General features: G+C 33.4%; 1 protein-coding gene and 2 non-coding genes across 5 annotated transcripts in view; 1 reads left to right on the forward strand and 2 right to left on the reverse strand.

Annotated features, from left to right (window-relative positions):
• Positions 1-12,937, reverse strand: part of EcR (Ecdysone receptor) — a 131,147-nt gene that overhangs the window by 87,629 nt on the left and 30,581 nt on the right. The window lies entirely within an intron of this gene.
• Positions 546-618, forward strand: TRNAR-ACG (transfer RNA arginine (anticodon ACG)). The gene has a single exon. It is a non-coding gene; the product is annotated as a tRNA-Arg (tRNA).
• TRNAK-CUU (transfer RNA lysine (anticodon CUU)) lies at positions 1,012-1,084 on the reverse strand. Its single transcript has one exon. It is a non-coding gene; the product is annotated as a tRNA-Lys (tRNA).

Consider the following 12,937-nt stretch of genomic DNA (forward strand, 5'->3'; position numbering starts at 1 on the left):
AAAAAAAAAAATATAAATATTGCAGCCCGCCGGCCATTTTGTATTTGGTTTTTTTTTCGGCAATTTCATTTTTGCCATTGTTCTGCTGTTGTTGCTGTCTGCTGCCTCTCGCGCCTTCGCTTTGACGCCCCCATCGTCAGCTTGCACGCCCCCCGCCAGCCTGCCTGCCTGTCTGCCCACACACCCAGCAAAAGTTGATCAAGTCGAATTCGAATGTCGTCGTCGCCATCGGCTTTTTGGTTGTTCTTGTTGTTGTTCTCTGAAGCACAAAAACGTGTCGTTGTCAATTTTGTTGCTGTTGTTTTTTTTGTTGTTGTCTTTTTCATGTTCGATTCGCGCACATATTTGTAATTCACTTGTGCTTTGTCTGTCTTCAGCATTTTATTTATTGTTTTACAATATTTTTTTGTTTAATTTGATTTTGTTTTTGGGGTTTTATTAGCAAAGTTGGCTGAATACACTTTGTATTTTATTTTGAAAACATTTTTGGAATATTAAAAAAGGTTCTCGATAATTATTAATTATCAATTCTCTCTTAACTCATGGGTCCTGTGGCGCAATGGATAACGCGTCTGACTACGGATCAGAAGATTCCAGGTTCGACTCCTGGCAGGATCGTTAAACTTTTTGTCTACTTAATTTATTTTGTGGAAAATCTTGTTTTAATTACTTTTCATAGACTTGACAAATATATATACATATATCAAATATAAGCAAACTTCATATTAAAAGTCGATCCAATTCCCTTTACTTTTAGACTTTCAATTTACAAAACATATGATTATTACATATAGTTTTCAATCAATTACATTCAATTAGTTATTGTACATAAAAAAGATTCCGCATACATATATTCATATAAATTTCAGCTATGTGTAATTAGTTTAAATATAACTGTAAAATAATCAAGTAATTATAGCAAAAATATACTTTAAAGAACAAATTACTAGTTATAAATGAATTGTCATCATTCAAAAATATTAAAAAATAAAAACACAAAAAGTTAACATTCGCCCAACGTGGGGCTCGAACCCACGACCCTGAGATTAAGAGTCTCATGCTCTACCGACTGAGCTAGCCGGGCACTTGGATAATTCATAGCCAAAACGTAATTTGTGCGCAGTTCGAAGATTATTTACACAACTAACAAATAGAGAAAAGAATATAGCAAATAATTTCGGCAGAAGGGAAACTGCTCGAGACAAATGAATAAACAAGCTGAAAAACGAAATAAAAAAGCGCCCACGCAACTGCTTGAGGGGCGGTTAAATTCAGGCCACATTGCGTATGCGTAATTTAGTGTACTATAATGTGTGCGTGTGGTTTTTTTTCAGGTCAAACTAATTAGCAGCTCAACAATTGATTTCACGTCGCTGATTACCTGACTGCAAGCTCCTTGCGCCCCAGCCCACCCCGCACTATCGCTTGATTAGCGAAATGTAGCCCCATTGTGTAGTCAGTTATCTACAAGTGCTTGATAATCACAACTAACACCAATCTACAAGTCTGCTCCCCTACTCCCCCACTTCAGCCCCCTCGCAATGCATTACATTGTAGTTGCATTTACATTGCACTGTTCCCATATGCTTTAATCAGTTTTGCCTGGTTTTATAATTTCATTGTGCACTTCATGCATACAAACACGCGCCTGCCGCCATTCATTGTTCGCCTCTCGCTCGCACGCCCGCTATTCGCAAAGAAACTACAAAGCAGTAACAACAACAACAGCAACAGAAGCAACAACAACCATTCATAGATTTCTATTTCATTTCACCCTGACCCACCGCAATAGTTTTCATGTGTACCCCTTTTCTCAGTCGACGTCGACGGCGACAGCGGCGCCGACTGCAGCCACTAAAACAACAAGAACAACAACAACAGCAAATGCCAACTATTTATGGCGAATTTTATTTGTTGTTGCGGCTTTCTTTCGCTATTTTATGTGAGTTTTTGTGTATGTGTGTCTGTGTGTGTAGTTGTTGCTGCTCTTGATTTAGTTTATTAGTGTTTTGTACAGGGCATTCATGAAAATATCACTAGCTTCATTTATTTTTCAATAAATTGTGATTACCTATTTATATTTAATTTTTAATCGAAAAAAACGCTATTATTGAATGACAAATTCATCTGCAATTTTTTAAATTTATTATTAAGCATTGTTTCGAGTTTTTTATTTATTTTTTTATATTATTTTTTAAATAAATTTTAATTATTTGTTTTTTTATGTAATGTTATATTATTTTTTATAAATTAAATGTTTTTATAACACATTCATCAGCAGTTGATTTAGTTTATTATCAGGCATTGCCTTACGTTTTTTACAGGGTATTAATGAATATATAACTTCTTCGTTAAATTAATCTATTTTTAATAAAATTTGGTTATTTATTTATATTTATTTTTAAGGTGAAAAATAGTTTTTAATGAATAACATATTCATCTGCGGTTATAGCTTAACTGACTATCAGGCTTGGGCTTGAGTTTTTACAGTGTAATAATGAAAAAATTATTATTATAATTTATATATATATTTTTTTAATATATTTTGAATAATTTTTAATTATTTTTTTTATCAAAAGAAAATCTTTTTCAATATTATTTGCAGTGCATTTAGTTTTTTATAATGCATTGACGTGAGTTTTTACAGGGTATTATTGAAAAAATCATTATTATATTTTATTATTATAGTACTTTTATATTTTCCTTGCCAATATAATTTGTATTATTGATTTATTTTTATTTATTATTTTTTATTTTTTAATCGAGGAAAAAGTTCTTAATGAATAACATTTTACTGCACTTGGTTTCTTTTTATTATTTTCTATTGGCTTCATATTTATACAGGGTATACAGGGTATACAGGGTAAAGGACATCATTTAGTTTAGATCACTAAAAAGAGTATATGTAAGAGTATGTAAGATTCACAGGGTATTTAGGTTGCGGTGCAGTTGTTTTAATAAAAGTAGTTTCCTATTTATTTTTTTATTTTTGGCAAATAATTTCTGTCTGCGGTTCATTGAGTTTCAGTTGCGATAAAGCGACGCCGGCGCCGCTTGCCACGCACTTTTTTTTACGCATACAATACACAAACACAGACACACACACAAAGTGACACGCACAGAACAACAGCATTTACAACAACAACAACAACAACACGACTTCGCAAGTGCGAAAATGTTATGCAGACAGCTGCGTGTGTATTGCGTGTCTGTGTGCGTGTCTCTGTGTGTGCGTGTGCGTGTGTGTGTACGCTGCGTATGACGACGTGTGACTCATAACGCATACGCCGCATTGTCTGCGACGCACACACACACGCACACATACACACGTATTAGACGACAATCAATGAATTTGCCTAGCATAAAGCGTATCACATTGCAAACTAAACAAAAGTGCGTAAAATATACGAGCATGTGTTTTTTTTTATTTTTTTTTTTATTAAAAGGCCAGCCAACTTTATAAAGAAATTATTAAAAGTCAAGTTATAAATCAAGATAGAAAGTTTTGAACGGCACGACAAAGACATTCAAAAATGTATCTATGTATGCATATGTAGCCGGAGATTAAATACCCTTACAGACATCTGATACAAAAGCCGAAGTTTTAAATGTGCTTGTAATAAATTTTTATTTAAAAAAAAAATGCCTTCGCTGGAAAAAGGGAAATGCTTGAATAAATTCTAAAGAAATGCAATTTATCAAAATAAACACATATTTAAATGTGAATTCAATCAGAAGGACAAACATGAATAAAATCATGTCAGGCAAAAGTTTAATTTTGCAAATATTTATAGAAGCGCGAGCTCCATAAATAAATTTGCTTTTAATTAATTTTATATTTCGATGAATTTTATTTAAATGCCCCGACTCAGGTCTGCCAACAAATGTAAATAGTATTTGGCGAAAATGCAACCAAACAAATTAAATATAGATCTGTGCAAAAAATAACTGTGTAACATGTAGAAATGTATATAAATATACATATCTACATCATTATATATAAACATATTGGGAATACAGTGCAGAATATATATATACAAAAAATAAATATATTTGTAGAATAAATAACTGTTTAACATATATATATACATAGATGCAGCTGTGGAATATATGAATTTGTAACATGTGTATATATACTAATATCTATAAATCTATAGAACAAACACCTGTGTTACATATATACAGAATCTGCGGAATATCTACCTGTGTAACATGTATATCGAAGCTATATATATTTATCGAATAAATAGCCGTGCATATATATACATAAGCATATGTGGACTAAATTCCTGTAAAGTCCTGCGAAACATGTAAACAGAATCTGTGGAATATATACCTATATATACTTATGTGTATGTATATGTCTATGTAACATATAAATATAAAGTAAATACCTGAGTGACCTGTGCATACATAAATACATGCGTGGAATATATGCCTGTGTAACTTGTGCATATAGAATATAAAGGTGTATATTCTACAGATTTATACATATATTCCACAGGGATAAATATCTACATGTAACACATTTATGCACATATCTTTTTTGTTTATGTAAACAAATTCATTTGCTATACTTTAATTTTTTTTTTGGCTTTCTCAAGCTCCGGCCAGATTATTCACATTCACATTTCATTTATATTTTCATTTTTTGTTGTATTTTTCGTGTGCCTTTGTTCTGTCATTTTTTGTTTGTGTGTGTGTTTGTGTGTGTTGTGATTTGAAATGCTTTGTTCGAATTTCACACACATTATACCTGTGCATATGTATGTGAATACATACATATGTCTATCTGTATCTGTATCTGTGAGTACGTATCTGTTAGGCACACATGCAGTTTGCTTTTTATTGCTGTTGTTTTTTGTCCATTTTAGGTACATATTATCAGAATTTACTGCGTCTTAGGTTCATTGTTTTTTGCACACCGAAAAAAACAAAATGCAAAAAAAGCTCCTCCAAAAAAAGTATTTGCAATATAACCAAAATTTGTGTTTATTCGCGAGGCATATAATATAAATGATATCAACGATTTTTGCTGCAACTGGGCGCTTGAATAAAGCGCTTGAATAATACACTTTTAAGATTATATTATATTATACATATTACATTATTGTATGTTTCAATTTATTGAAATTTTCTTATTTGCTGTATCTGTTATATATGTTATAAATAATATATATACTCTCAGAGTTAGAGTTATCGGTTATAGCAGTTAAGTCTTAACAAATTATTTGTTATACCTAATCTTCGATCAATAGCTGCTTTCTTTTTTGTCCTCAATTTCAGGTTCCCAAAAGTTACGCTCCATTAAAAATATAAAAAAATTAAGCAGACAATACTTTTTCATTTATTTCTTAAATGCATTCTACAACACTTTTGTATTTTGCAACACTAACCTCTCTTAGAGCTCTCTTCAACATCTTTTGCTCTCTCCCAAACTGAATGCTCGTTAAATTCTTCTCACACACAAAAGCTGCTTGCTGCGTAAGTCAATCACTTGCTCTCTTGAGAGCGTAAGATTGTATTAAAAAAAGGAAGAAGCAGCAGCAACTACTGCTGAATTGCCTTACAAATTCAGTCCATTTTTCTGCAGTTTTTTTTTAATTTTAAATATCTGTCATATTTTCTTGTTTTTGCTTACCTATTCGACACACAAACAGTTCAAATACTTTGCGAGTGCATTGCCTCGCATTATTTAGCTATTAATCATTCGTAGTACACCTATCTAAACCAGCGGCTAGGACCATAAAACATCAATCAAATATTGAGCAAATGAAAAACAAACAAATCGTCGCCCCTCCACCTTTCCCAACATCTCCTGGTTATACTTTTAATTAATGGCCTTTGTTTTGTGTATTTCTGTTTGTGCTAAAACTTTTACTATGTATATCCATACACACACACACATGTGAATAAATGGGTGTATATAGGTATTTATTATGGTTATATTCGCGTATAGTCGCATATATATTTATATATATATATATTCGTTGCACTCGGTTGCGCCATTTGTTGAGATAAGCGTCGACGTTTCGAGCTCTTAAATTCATTTCAATTTGAAAGCGAGAGTATACACGGTACATAATGAATGTTTACTAAGTACGAATATATATATATATATATATATACCTATACACATATGTAGGAACAGTCAGTGTGAACGTATTTGCTACTGCAATATCTATATGTACATATACGCCGTATTACTGGGCCGTATTTCAAGCTCTTAGTCATATGGCATTACGAAGCGATTTCGCATGCTCGCCAAATGCCTGACAGTATATGCACAGTATATTGTGTTAGTTGATTTTAGATTTATCAGGCATTGTCCCCAAAACGCAGGGTATATGATAATTATAGACATTAGCGTGTGTTACAAGCCAAGGCAAGTTGGGAAGACAGTTTCAAAGAAATCAAATCAAAGCCAAATATTTACGAAAACTGGAATAAATAAGATTGAAAAAATGATCACTTAGATAGTGGAAAATCTCTGTAAAATGTGTGTTTATCAGATTACATCAGTTAGAATAGTTAGTATATCAAATAGTTTTCTTAAACTTAGTTTTTTAAATCCACCCACTCGATCGGAATATGGGTGAATTAAGATCTGACTTAGATAATCACTTGCCAACTGCAAAGTCTGGCAATACGAGCACTGTAAATAGATCTGCTCTAAGCAAAACTATTGCCGACAAAAGTATAAAACAAGTAAAAGTAGGCAACATTTTCAGCTCCAACAAACTAAAACTATAAATCGCAGCTCTATCTCAATCCCAATTCCCCCTATCTCCCTCTCTCTCTCTCTCCATGCCTCTCAGCTGTGTCACCAGCTGTAAGATGAGCTCATCATTTGTGTTATTAATGTGCCAGATGAATACCCATTCATTGATAAATATCCGCACCTAGGCAATTAGTTGAGCTGACCAAAAGACAAAAAAAAAAACAAAATATATGAGTAAAAGAGCGTGAAAAACGAAAGAAATTTCGATTTATTTTTAGTGTATGGCATTTCAACTTGTTTTTCGTGGCTTTTTGGCGGCCATTTTTGATGACGCGCGCGGCTGCCGAATGACATACTGTCAGACGAATTGAACACACACACACACACACACACACACACACATATATACAGATACATATGCACAGCTGCAGATACAGCTACAAATACATGAGCACGTGTTGTTGATCGTTCGCTTTGCTGCCCGAAATTCATATTGTGTATATGTGTTAATGGGTCTCTGACCTGATTTAATAATAATAAATAACATGACGGGCCCGTATGTGTGTGTGTGCGTGTGTGTGTGCGTGTGCAATAAATACGAGGCAAGTAAATATAAATGTACATACATAAGTGCGAGCCTTATATATGCATAAACATTTCGTTGGAAACAAATTCAACTGCAATCGACACAATTTGCTCTCAATTTAATGTTTATTCCATTATTTTTATGATTTTATAAAACGTGTTTTTAACAGGCATTTAAAATTACAAACGAATTTTTATCGTTTCCACAAATTTGTGGTCATCTTAATGCACAACAAAGTCTCGTAAAAAGTAAAAGATTTCATTTTCAAGTGTTTCTTGTTTCAATTCCACTGCATTCCCAGGCAATTGATATAGAACAATTATTTAGTTATCTTTCCATTTTATATCAATCAAAAAACTGCAACAATAACAGTAAATCATTCAATGTATCTCCATAGACCCTAGCGAATGTTCCACTGTTCCACTTGTTCCACTTCAATGTCATTTCAATTCAAAATCTCAATTTTAACAGAACTCTTTGCATTTGAACATATTTCTTAAGTTGAAAACTATTTCATTTTCAAGTGTTTCTCGTTTCGATTTCAATGCCTTTCCTTATCAAGAAAATTTATATAGAATAATACTTATTTTACTTATTATTTTCTTAATTTTCAACACATTTCAGCGAAGCCCAAGCAAATCTTCCCAGGCTCATACCAAATGTCCAATTTCCATTACATATCATTTAAATAGCTTGTCAATTAGAGAAGAGTTTTTTAAAATTAAATTCAAAGGTTTTAAGTGCCACCCGTTTTTCGTTCCAATTTCACTTCATTCCAAAATAAAATTTATTTTAACTTAAAGTCCCCAGAAGAGTAAGATTAAAAGCAACAGCGTAATATATTTAAAGTCTGATTAAAAATACCAATTGTTTAAAATTAATCTAGAAATTAGAGATTCTCACTGACTACATATAAAAATTAAAAAAAAAAGGAAAAGGAAAAGTAATAAATGCATCCAATAATAGAATTCAGGCAATATAAACAATTTGAGTACCAACGAAAAAAAAGTCGTAGTCCAAAAAACCAAAACTGTTGGCACATTTTGAAAACAAAAGATTGAAAAATATATTCATTTTTTTACAATTTATGACTTATTCAAACAAATGAGTGGAAAGAACACTTTAGATCACACAAAATGTGCACGCTTTGAGCGAAAATATTTGGACAATTTAAAAAGCCAAAAAAGTTTTCAAATATTTATGTAGAGTATAAGCAGAGCCAAACAATAAAATACATACAAAATACGCTGCAAATATTTCTTATCAATAAAAAAAGAGAGAGAATAAGAAATTAATAAAAACAAATTTTTTATTCAAGGCGACTTTTGGGAGTGCAGGTACAGCTTTTGCTAGGGTATATTAGACAATAGACGACGCTTCCGGAATATAAAAAAAAATATAATAAACATTTTTTGTTGAAGTTAATTAAAGTTAAAAAGTACGCAAATTATGATTTGTAAAAAAATCGGAATATGAAGATAATACTTTGAATTATGTCAAAATAAGTAAACCGGTTTTGAATTAACTTTTAAACTCGAAATTCCAAGTCGTAAGAGACGGTTCCCGTCTTGAACCAAGGAATCAGCTTAAACGGTTTGATTTATTTTCAATTACATTTCTTACATCTGCATACTTGTATTTATCGAAACTAGTTAACATTCCAATTTGAAAGTTTTGTTAGGAGTTACCAGCTTTCAAAATGGTTCGGTTCCGGTTCCGTTTAGCAGCCAGGCATTTTTAATGACTCGTTTTAATTCGTTATAAATTTAATTATTTTATATCTACATACTTGTATTTATCGAAATTAGTATGCTTTTTATATTGATACTCCTATTAAGAACTATATTTCAAACCGGTTCGGTTCCAGTTCCGGTTCCGGTTCCGTTTTGCTGCCTTGCAAGCGCTGACCTATTGCCACGCCCACTGGCGCGCATTTCACAGCAGCCAAACGAAGCATATGTAGTTCAATATACCCCACGCGCCTCTGGCAAAAATCGGGTACGGAAAAAAAAATTGCAATAAAAAATGTGCGAAAAAAAAATTATCAACAGCGTCTGTTTATATTTTGGCGTTCTCGAGCGAGCAGCGTGTCGGTGTGTGTGTCGGTGTGTGTGTGAGGGCGTGTAATAGTGTGCGCTGTGTGTGTGTGTGAGTGATGAGGTTGTGTGTGTGACCTTGAAAACGGTTGCTTTGTTGTTGGCACATTTTGGAAATTATCGCGCGTGTTTTGCTGTGTGAGTGTGCGTGTGTGTGTGTGTGTGTGTGTAGCTGGGCGTGTGTCTGTGTGTGTGTGAGTCTGACTGTATTGATGAAATGAAAGTCGCTGCTGCTGCGGCTGTTGTTGTTGTTTTTGGCGTTGACAAAATGCAGGCAGCTTAAATTGAAATGCGCTCGCAATTATCGCCGTCCGCCATGAAATTAATTATCTTTTTACAGAGATGTACGATAAACATTTGCGCCATATAAAAAGCCAAAGTTCGCTGTATTAATTCAAGGCCAAGTGCAAAATAATATATATGTGTGTATGTATGACAACAAGTGAGAATAAAAATACAACGCAAACAGCGAAAGCGCAACTGAAACAAGTAAAACAACAAAAAGAAAAAAGTAAAAAGTATGCGATTAAAAAAAAAAACAAATTAACAGCAATAACAACAAGAACAAAAGTCGTTGCAGTCAGAGTCAAGAAGCAGAACAGCAGCATTGAGAGAGCGTGGGAGTGAGGGAGCGAGAGAGAGAGGGAGTGAGGGAGGGAGAAAGAGAGAGAGAGAGGGAGTGAAGGAAAGGTAGCAAGCTTGTGAGAACTGAAACATTTATAGAAATAATGCTGTGCATTTATTTTTATAATCAAAATGTAAATAGACACAGCAGAAATAGTTCAATTTATCAATGGGCCAAAGATCGTATAGATTATATGTACATACATATGTACATACATACATATGTACATACATACATATGTATATAAAATAAATGATGAGAAATGCGTTTAGGATTTGAGGAATATTTATGCAAATGTTAAGGAAAACAATATTTTACAAGTTCACAAGTTTTTTTATTACTAGCACATTCGGACTAGCGCCTTCTCTTCGTGGTTCAAACCCTAAACTTTGTGCTCAGCAAACAATCAAATTAAAAGAACTTTTTAATTATCCGCCTCTTGATGGTTCAAAGCCTTAGCGATTGTTTGGGGCATGCCCGAATGAGAGGAAGACAATTTTTTATTATTATTATTAGAGCCATTTGATTTTTCATTTCTTTGTTGTTTTCAATCTTTATCTATAAATACATATGTATGTACATACATATATTTCATTGTGAATAATAACAGCTAATAGCAGCTATAAGAATTACGAACTGCTGCTGTGTTTTGAGCCGGCGATTTCTCGCTCACTAGTTCGACGCTCAAACATCTAAGCTATGCAGTCTCATGACGTCATGTTTTCACCATTGCAATCTGCATATCTATAATATTTTATATATAAAAGTTATAAAAGTAATTCTTATATAAGTAATATCCTGTTTCCTGTTTGATTGCTTGATTATGTCAAGAACTTGATATAAATACAGTTCTCACTCACAAAGGCTTTCGTTACATACCTTAATCCAATTAAAAAGCTTTACCATTTTTTGGTAAAGGCTCGGAAAAAGTAGAAGAAACACGCCTTTGTACAGAAGAGTAGTTGATTTATAAATGTACATTAAATGGGGTATTGTAGGTTAAAATTAAGGGGTTACACAAGTTCTATAATTTGAATTCAACAGGTCAATAATCGTATTATCGTAATAGGACTAGACTTGAGACATAGTGTGAAATTGCTGTTAATATTATAAATATTTCCAGGAATTTTCCCTGGTTACACTCTATTTGTATTGCTTAACGGGACTTTGAAGTCCCCCCCCCCTCATTAATGCGAATCAAATGCTGGCAAAAAGTGTCAATCAAACGGACACAAAGCCCCTGGGGCAGGCGTCAAGGCTTACGGCAAAATAACCCCAAATGCAAATTGAACTGTCACAAAATCCCCAGCAGCAAGAAGAAGAACAACAGGGAACAACAACAACAACAACAACAACTAATAGAAACCAAGAACAACTGTGCTGCATTAATCCTGTGTGCTGAGAGCGCAATGGGGCAAACAACTAAAAAGCATTTGTGGCACGTAGCTCACGTATTTGGTCTAAAATACCTCTACAAATAGGGCTAACAGCTAACGTGGGCGTGGCTCTGGCATATTTTATTGGATTCTAAAAAGAGCAGCAGCAGCAACAACAACATCAACAACATCATCATCATCGTTAGGGGCCACAGCGCATGATGATGTTGCTTGAAAAATTCACATGAATTTCAAGGACAAACTCAGAACTCTGCACATTTTGGGCTCAGCTCTGAGTTTGGGATTTTGTTTTTGCTTTTTTTTTTTGCAGGAATTAATTGTGCGGGTTCTCTGCACGTCACGCACACAAGCAAAGGGCTGCACTTATTGCGCGCATGTGTGCAGTTATATTTAGTTCTACATACATGTGTATATATGTATATATGTATGTATGTGTATACATACATACAATATGCTTCGATATGCTTGCTCAAAACAGGAAAGCGAAAACCCGCCACAGCGTCAGCTTCTCATGTGTGCGCTTTGTGCTAATGGCATTTGGCCTATTTATGCTTCCACGTATTCAACACACACACACACACACACATATATATACTCAACACACACTCACACAGTTATTGGGATATTAGGTAACGTTTGTGCTACGCTTTCGCTACGGGGTTTCAAATTTGTTTTTGAACCCTTCAACTGACGCGGGGTAACTTTTCAATTTTTTTCTCTTCATTTTTTTTCTTTTTCTGAGTCGTTCGTTTCTGTAGTTGAAAGTTAATTAGGTTACAAGCGCAGTGGGTTAACAGGGTGTTTCAGTTCGGGCTGCTCAAGTGTTAAGCTAATTGGAAGAATTTTAATACTCATTCAATGTAAATAAACACTGCTCGAAACTGAACTTCGGGGCGTCTAATCAACCTCCCACAGTTCTCATTGGATTCAACAAGTCAAAGACTTATCTCTAAACATGCTTCCCATATCTTTCAATAAATATGACGTTAATTTCCGTAATTTTACGGTTCACTTATATTATAGTGCAATTGTCCTTTGTCTGACTTAAGTCATATAATATATTAGTTTAAATATAATAAATGTAATATACATATTATAATATAATAAAATATAATATTATTTTTAAATGACCTATAACATTTCCCTATTTATTTCTTAAAAGTTCATATAGTTGACGAACTTAAAACTTTCAAGTCTAATATGTTTTAACTCAGAGCAAGTTTATTCCCAAATTGATATACTCTATATTGTTTAATATTGTTATTGATCGATAAAAGTATTTATGGATTTTATGCAATTCTAATTGGCATGTTATGCGCAAGAAGAAATAAATAAGACCTTATCTAAATCATCTTTGCAGCAGCTGGCAATTCCAATAGGCCCCATAGACACCCTGTATTTATGTATGTACTCCAAAAACCAATTTGCAAACGCAACGAAATGTGTTGCGCTTCTCTCTACCCAGTTACGCACACATATGTACATATATGCATATGTATGTATATGCATAAG

Source organism: Drosophila montana, unplaced genomic scaffold, assembly GCF_035044405.1.
Source record: "Drosophila montana isolate Dmon_TW-CO22-7 unplaced genomic scaffold, ASM3504440v1 contig_2127_1, whole genome shotgun sequence".
Classification (NCBI taxonomy): Eukaryota; Metazoa; Arthropoda; class Insecta; order Diptera; family Drosophilidae; genus Drosophila; species Drosophila montana.